Source organism: Euprymna scolopes, chromosome 8 (assembly GCF_053919585.1).
Source record: "Euprymna scolopes isolate OS-2025 chromosome 8, ASM5391958v1, whole genome shotgun sequence".
NCBI lineage: Eukaryota > Metazoa > Mollusca > Cephalopoda > Sepiida > Sepiolidae > Euprymna > Euprymna scolopes.
In genome coordinates this window covers 79,584,277-79,593,510 of record NC_136489.1, presented here as the reverse complement: position 1 = coordinate 79,593,510, position 9,234 = coordinate 79,584,277, and positions in this window count along the sequence as shown.

Here is a 9,234-nt window from a genome sequence, read left to right as displayed (position 1 = left end):
CAATGTTAATGTTTAATATCATTATATCTCGTTCTTTATCTTCACAAGGGACATAAAAGTGGTGCAAAACTCTTACATTCGAGAAATTAATTTTAGCTGTTCCGAGATGAGCATTCTTTTAATACATAACTGAGACAACTTTATACACACATGCACACACACGTATAATGATTTTGCCTCTAAATATTTAAGGTTTTGCGTTTCAGCCATGCACACATACAGGCAAAAAAATGGATGACCTTTATATATAGATGAATTAAATATTAAACATCTAAACTCTTTTTTCCAGTTCTCTTTTGCTGTCTCCTGCACCAAGACCGCAGGGATCGGCATTTTTCGGCCAGAGTTTGGCTTTATTCCATATTTTGATAATCAATCTCGTTGTTTCCCTTCTTTTTTCGTTCTTGTATTTTTTTAAGGTCATGCCTGCAATAAATTAGGATGAAGTCAGCGTCCTGGCCGTAAGTTATGTTTTTATATCTTTATATCATTGTGTTCATGTTGTGCAAAAGCGAGAAAAAAATGTCGGAAAGACATTGAACGCTGAACAGTTTGCGCACATATAAATGCGGCAAAACTGCTGCAGTTTGCGGGAAGATCCATCACATATACATTATTTGCGAATAGATTTTTGTTTTGATCTCCTTCTCTCTCTCTCTCTCTCTCTCTCTCTCTCTCTCCATATATATATATATATATATATATATATATATATATATATATATATATATATAATTGCATCTTCTGCATCTTCACCCCAAACAAGGCACAGTGCCACTTTGATGTAGGGGGGGGGGCTACAATCTGAGACATAATTTTCGGTGATACTATGTAGGAAGTTGAGCGGCAAGATGCCTATTTACATTACACTTGAACTTCTGCATGTCAGTAGAGTCCGGGAAGCAGGAACCCGGAAGGATATTCCAGAATCTAGCAGTTCCAAGGAATAAACTATTGGAGTAAAAGGCTTTCTTACATCTAGGGATTTTTATTGTGTAGGGTGTGATTTTGCTGCTTGTCAGGTTTATCGAGTGTATTTGCATTGAGGAGGGACAAGGGGTTGTAGTTCCTCGGAGTTCCTACCATTAAAATACTTGTAAAACAGGCAGAGGGATGCAACATTTCGTCGATGGGACAGAGGTAAAAGTCTAACTTACAGTGCGGGACATACTACGTTGGCGACTCTCTTTTGGACCATGTCTAAGAGGGGGAGACTGGTAACAGATGCACCAGCCCAAATGTGGCAACAATACTCTATACATGGGAAAATGGTGGCCTTGTATAGGTACAGGATACTTTTAGGCGTAAGTAACTTTCTAGCACGATAGAGAGAGAGCTCACTTTCTTTGCAGCAGCCTTGGCAATTCCCTCAATACATCTGTTCCAACTCATGTTCCCTTTAAACACTAAGCCGAGGAGTTTAAACGAAGTACTTTCAGGTAATGTATCATTAGCCATGGCTATTAGTGGTTGAACAGGTTTCTTGTGGTTATTAGAGGAAAGAAGCTTGGATCTGGCAGGAATGAATGTTACGATCCATTTTCCCCCCATTCCACTACAGACTTGATGTCTTCCTCTAAGGTTTTCGCCATTGCCTTGGATACTTGCTCATTTCTTTTCCACTCATGTCTGTATAGAGCGTGGTATATACTCATCTCAGAGACAATTTTATCAGGCAAGTAATTTATGTATATCAGAAATAATTTATATCATATTGTTTTGACGTACGACCATCGAGGAAAACCTGGATTCTTCTCTTATTTAAGAAGGATTTAATTGTTAAGTATTCATCCAGTAATACCATAGGATCCGATTTTCATGAGAAGACCATTGTGTCATACTCTGTCAAAGGTCTTAGATATATCTAGAGCTATTGCCCTAGCCTCCTCTGCTTTATCCAATGCATGGTATATACGTTCAGAGATTACAGTTAGGATATCTACAGTAGAACGGACTAAAACCCATTCTGTTGGTTGAACAGAAGTTCATCAGCTTTTAGGTGTTTGACTAGAGCTTGATTAATTATGGGCTCAAATATTTTGGCGAAAAGAAGGAGGAGGTTAATGGGGCGATAATTTAATGGGCTAGTTCTTTCGCAAGAGTTCTTGTAAACTCGTACCACAGAATCTCAGCGGAACATTTTTAACAATACAGCTGGGATGAGATCAGTTCCACATGCTTTTGAGGTGTCTAGTTTTTTTATGATATCATATACTTGTGAAGGGATCATTTTCAGATCATCTAGTGTCATTTCTGCCCGCAGATGATAATCTGTGTGGAAGTGGTTTGCTAAGCCCAAATTATGGTTTAAGGCAAACCGACGGACATTCAGATTAGCTTTCTCAGTTGCCGTGCAAACAACTTCAGGATTGATGAACAGTGAGAGTATTGTTTATTGTCCATAATTTACTACACAGTTAAATATTTTCCAGAAGGTCGGAATTTCTAATTTCTGCACTTCATTGCGTTTTCCGGTGGTTTCAGTATATTTTCTCTTGGCTGTGGCTATTTCCTTCTTACAATTACTTCTAGCTTCTATAAACTTTTGTCTATTTGTACTGGATTTATGTCGGACAATTAGTGCTAAACCATTATGGAGAGTAGAGTTTGTTATGGAACTTACGTGTGGAAACATGTGCTTTAATTGCGGTATAAAACCATTCAGTGGTCGCATTTGCGCACTGTTCAATAGGAAGGGAATATATGTTTCCCCATGGAGCATCTGTAATGTGATCCCTGATGGCTTATTGTCAATATCTTGTCAGCCTTATTGTAGTACCTTGTTTTGCACAGTAGCTCTTCAACTTCGGGTTGAGTTTAAGGTGTCTCACACTATCACAACATGATCAGCATTTCCGAGAGGATAATGGGTATTTGTTACACAATCTTCAGGAACTGGTGTTCTAGAGTGATATCTATCATAAACTAACTTGCATCCACCCATTTTCTCTAACCACTTTAACATGTCTGGTTACCTTCCACTTTGTTGTAAATACTCTGACACATGCACGGACTTTGTGTCTATATTCGTAACACCCTCTCATTGACTAATGGAATCTTAACTAGAATCAGACGACCAGGTCCTCATGGGCTTGAGACTAATTTTACAACATGACGTCAGCTACTTATACGTTCTCTGTCGACCCAAAACTATAATCAATAATGTCTTTGATAGCATAGATTTAGCACTAGCCCTTAAATCTAGCAACCAAATACATGTATTTGGTGACTTTAATGTCCACTACAGTAATTTTTTCGGATTCTCTAACTACACTGACGAAGCTTCACACATCTTTTCAGTATCCCATTCCTTGACGAAAACAGTAACGTTCCGACTCGTCTCTCAGATCGTCAGGACCAACAAGCTTCACTTCGGGACCCATTTTTGACGACAGTTCCTGCGGATTGTGTAAGAAATGCTCATTGCTCTCTCAGGAATGCTGATCACGCATTGATAAATCACACACACACACACACACACGCACACACACACGCACACACACACACACATATATATATATATGTGTGTATATATATATATATATACACAAATATTCCTATGCATTCAAACATAAATATGCCTGCTATATTGCTTGAATCTTAGCGATTCAATTTTTTTACAAAAAGAATGACAACTGAATATATATAGTGTAGTATAATCAGTCTCCAAGTTCCAACTATCAAGTTTTCTCAGTGGGTTATTTATTACTTTTCAAAAGGTATTCATTAAAATATTGTTTCGTATGTCGACTAACACGTCTGAAAAATTATGTTTTTGCTGCATATTTAGTCAAGTACTCTTCAGATTTTAACTAAAAAAACTTATAAAAACACCATTTCGGACAACTTCTATGGTTCATGTAAAGATACACTCTGCCGTTCTTTCTCAGTTACAAAGATTATCGTTAGAAAATTTATTTGAACAAAGATCTTTTTCATTATAAAAAGTTATTTATAAGGAAGATTTTTAATCTATTATGATTGGTATATACAAACCTAAACGTTTCAATTAAATGACTAACGTATATATATATATATATATATATATATATATATATATATATATATATATATATATATATGATATAAAGCTGAACGTCTGTGTGTGTGTGTGTGTCTGGTCACGAGTAGGCTCCTATATGGTTGACTATTTTAAAAAACTGATTGGATATAATGATAGAAGATGTATCGAGGATCAGGAATGGGTATGTTTAATCTGGTAGAACGGTGGTTCATAAAAATTGTGGGTTCTGCGTTCGTGCCTGGCCCCCAAAGTATGGAAATAAAAAATGAAAAGAAAAAAAAACATTTAAAAGGGTTTTTGATATAGGTGTACATAAAAATACTTTGATAAGTATGTTTCAACTTAAATAGGGACGTTATAATAAAATTGTGGGGTCTGCGTTCGCGCCTGGTACTCCATGGAGATATGGCACAAACTTTAACAAAGACTTTTCATATCTATTTGCTTAAGTATACTTTGATAATTATGTTTCAGTTTGAAGAAATATGGTATAATAAAATTGTGGGGTGTGTGTTAGCGCCTGTACTCCATGGAAATATGGCACAAACTTTAACAAAGACTTTTCATATCTATTTGCTTAAGTATACTTTGATAATTATGCTCCAGTTTGAAGAAATATGGTATAATAAAATTATTGGGTGTTTGTTCGCGCCTGACCTCCATAGAATGTAAATATGTCACAAAGTTTAACAAGGTTTTTTAAAAGATGTGAGGATCCACAATAACACCTTAACTTTAATCTTAATTCACGTTAGGATTTATTAATTTTTTGGAGTTGAATCATATTGTGTCGAATAAATTCATTTCATAAATTCACGTTCTTATTAAAGTGAAAGCCAAAAAAAAAAAAAAAAAAAGTCGGAACTTTAGACAATTCTCGACACAAATTTTGCATAACTCTGTTTTTTTCCTTCTCCACTTGCACGTGGCACTCTTTCGAAAATAGATAAATAGATTAATAATAATAATAATATAAACTACACATGCCATAATCGATATTCCTCAAGCACAAAATAACGGAAAACATTAAAATATGTTTATAAATATTCCTTACGTTGACGGAAATCTCTTAAATTGTTAACACAGAATGCTCAGGTGCCCCTCCTTCAAATTGAAAACGGGGCTCTCCATTTCAAAGTCGCTGCCATTTTGACTTCTTTTTAAACCGGTTCGTAAAATTAAAAAAAAACAACAACATTTTTTTACAAACTACTTAAAAATACAAACTAATGAACTTTTCTACCATAAAAGTAACTTTTATTGACTATGGTAACATTTATTTCTTGTATATTTATATTATTATATATATAACATTTTCTATTTGTAAGGAAACATCATTTTGTTGGTCACTCTTGGCTACGAATGGAAACGAAGTTGATACAAAAAAATATATTTTCGCGAAAATTATCTTTACTTTCATCACATTTTGCTTAGGGTAAAATTTTTTAGTATCAAAACCTATCTCTTTACAACCCCCTCCTTTTCATAACCTATCATACTTTCATCAATCATAGTCCATTTTCTGTAGGCTGTTTTTGAACACAGTCAACGACGGGTATTCTGCTAGTATATATATATATATATATATATATATATATATATATATATATGTATGTGTGTGTGTGTGTGTGTTTATTACTTCAAGCTCAGGCTTTCTATGGAGAAAGTGTCTTTCCTAGAATATCCCATGTGCGAAGCAAAATATCGTGAGGCTGCTTCTCAGCCGACTGCAACATGGTCGTCTTCAAGAATCAGATCATCTTAAGTAATCGTCTGCTCATTTTACTCATTGTTTCTAATCCTCTCGTAATGTCGGTCATCGTCCACCTGACGATCATCCTAACGCGGATCTTCAAGTGGTTTTCAAGTCTTGATAAGCGGTAACTCATCAGAAATAAAACCAGAAGAGCCGTATGACATAATCACGTTGACACGCCGGTTCTAGTTGGATCACTGAAGTTCAACGGCATTGTGCCTACTTAGTAACAGATCGATAACCATTTCGTAGTGCTAGGTGCTTTAGGCACGAGGACAGCAAGAATCCCTCATCTTAAAAACAGAACGGCAAAAAAAAAAAAATAATGTCCTCAAAACATATCCTCTGAACGATATATATATATATATATATATATATATATATATATATATATATATATATATATATATATATATATATATATATATACGATCATGGACCACTTGTGAGTTAAATAATTCCTAGAAGCTTCCTCATTTTCTGTCCTATTTCTATTTTTCAAAAATTTGTTTTATTTTGTATTATTTGAGCCAATTATGGTATTTGTTAAGTTAGCAGACGTTGAGAATGATAGCTTAACAGTGTTTTTGTTAATTATCTTACTTACTTTACTAACTTGCGGGAAATTTTTGTCTATAATTTGGTAAACTTCCCTTGGGATGTTATTTTTACATGGTAACTGAACGGCGGATTGAACCACGTCTGGCTGTTCCTTCTATTTTTCTTTTTAACTTCTCTTTCAGTTTTATTATGATCTATCGTTTCATTTTTCTTTTTGTGTTTATTGTATGTTTTACTTTTTCATTTGTTTTTGCTCTTTTTTTTTCCTTTTTTATATTTCCTCATCGACATGAAATATATTACATTTGCATTGTTTATTGTTCTTTCTGTACCTATGTTATTGTTTTGAGTTTCATTAACAAATTTTATTTGTTCTTTATATCCTGATCTAGCTAAGGCTTGGTTGTAATATTCCCTGTTTTTATTGAATAATTCTTCATTTTGTGATATTTTGGATATTCTTTTTGAGATGCTAGGTATAAGTGCTTTTTCCATACTATTCGGATGGTTGGACTTGAGATCTATGTAGAATAGCGTTTGGTTGGGTTTATGGTAGGGTTCATAGGAGTTGTTGTCTAGATTCAGAGTTATGTCTAAGAAGTTTACACATTTATGGTTTGGGTCTATTGTTATATCTAGGTTCAGTTTCCTGAAGAATTGTTTAATTTTTTTTTTTCAAATAACCTATTTGTTGAGTTCAAGTAGAATAATGCATCATCCCGGTATAGTCCCCCTCTTAGTTCTGGAATCTTTTTATATAGTTCATTTAGTATATAAAGGCCTACAAGGTCAGTTACTTGTGCACTATCCGGGGCCCCATTGTGATGTCGAAGTTGAGGTTTCTGTTCTTTCTGGTCCATAGTTTTTTTATCATATTTCTTCTTGCTAGTCTTATAATGTCTAATTCTAAATTTGTTTTCATTGTTAGTTTTCTAGCTAGTTCTAGTGCTTCCTGAAAGAGATTTGGTGAAATAGAGGGGTAATAGGAATCTATATAAAACATAAGGAATTTTCTATTTTGCCTTGGGGTAGTGTGCCGAACCATTCAATTACCTCTTCCGATGATTTCAATAGGTTATGGTAAATTTTGTTTTTTTTAATTTAGCTAGGATTTCGTCTAGTATTTTTTTGCTAATGTTTCCCAAATCTGAAATACATGGGGAAATCAGTCTAATGCTAGGATTATTGTTGAATTCTGGGTAAAACGTGGGCACAATGGTGTATATCCCTCTATCTTATCTTGTATGTTCATTTTTCACTTATTTTTTAAGGTTTTAGAGTTTATACTATTCAGTTATTCATTACTTGCTACTCTATAGTTTTTATTGAGTTCCTTCATAATTAGGTTGCTGTAGGTTTCAAAATCCATGCTGTATATATTCACTAGCGGGGCTACCCGGCATAGCCCAGGACCGTATAAACAATGAGAAAATTGAATTTGATTTTGAATATTTTTGTTATTCTTAGGAGTGAGGAATTTTTAATGTCTATGTATCATTTGCTATTTCGAGCAAAAGGATATTTTATATAACTAGGACGGGTATTAGACGTATGAAATAATTCTATCTTACCTAGGGTAGATAATTTGCAGCATGTATATGAAATAATTTTACCTTTGCAAGGACGGTGAATATACAACACATATTTAAATAATTTTACATACACTAAGACGGGTAATTTAAATACATATATGAACCAATTTTACATAATTTTGGACCCCAAAACAGAGATTACTCTCTCAAACCCAACCCCCAAAATAGAACTTAACCGAACCCGCAAAAGAGAACTTAAAATTAACATAATCATGCTTCTCTCTACCCACCTCTCCAACCCTCACATCCTGCCCGGATGATAACATAAAAATTCAAATAAATAGAGATCACCCCCCCATAGAAACTGGCCTAGTAAACTTTCATAGTAGACCAAAATATATATGCATTACTCTAATTTTGAGATCGTAAACTGTTTTAGCCATATCCGGAATCGGCTTCACAAATAAAGTAATTTTGAGATAGAAAATTGTTTAAGCCATTTCTGGTACAAACTTTATCCTTTACCACCTTCATTTACTCCAAAGTTACGGTAATTATTCTCATTCAATGCAGGGCAATGTCAGGAATTCTGCTAATAGATATTTCCATCAATATCCTTCAATCCCGGGCGACGCCAGGGATATTGCTAGTATATTTTCTCACCTATCTCATTCAATCTTGAGCAATGCCGGGTATTCTGCTAGTTTATATGTGCAGCCATCTTATACAATCCCGAGTGACGCCAAGTATTTGTCTATTCTGTATTTGTTCCTATCTTATTCAATCCCAGGCGATGCCAGGTATCCTGTTAGTATTTATTTGAACCTGCCTCATAAAATTTAGGACGATGCCTGGTATTCTACTTCTATATATTTCCACCTATCTCATTAAATCCAGAGTGATGCAGGGTATTCTGCTAATATATATGTCCACGTATCTCATTCAATCCCAAGCGATGCCGGATATTTTGCTAGTATATATTCTAACCTACATTATTCAATCCAGGGCAACGACGGGTATTCTGCTAGTATATATCTCCATCAATCTACTTAAATCCTGGGCAATCCAAGGAATTCTGCTAGCATATATTTCAATCAATCTCATTCAATCTCAGACAACGCCAGGTATTCTGCTAGTATATATTTGCATCTATCTCATTCAATCCCAGGCGCCCGTGTATTCTGCTAGCATTCATTTGGATGTATCTCATTCAATCCTGGCTTACTCAGGGTATTTTGCTAGTATATATTTGTGTCTATCTCGTTGAATTTTTCATGATTTAACCCACATTATTAGCCCGCTCTTACTAAAATAAAAACTTTCATACATTGTCTGGGCTGTTTATTTCTTCATTACACACT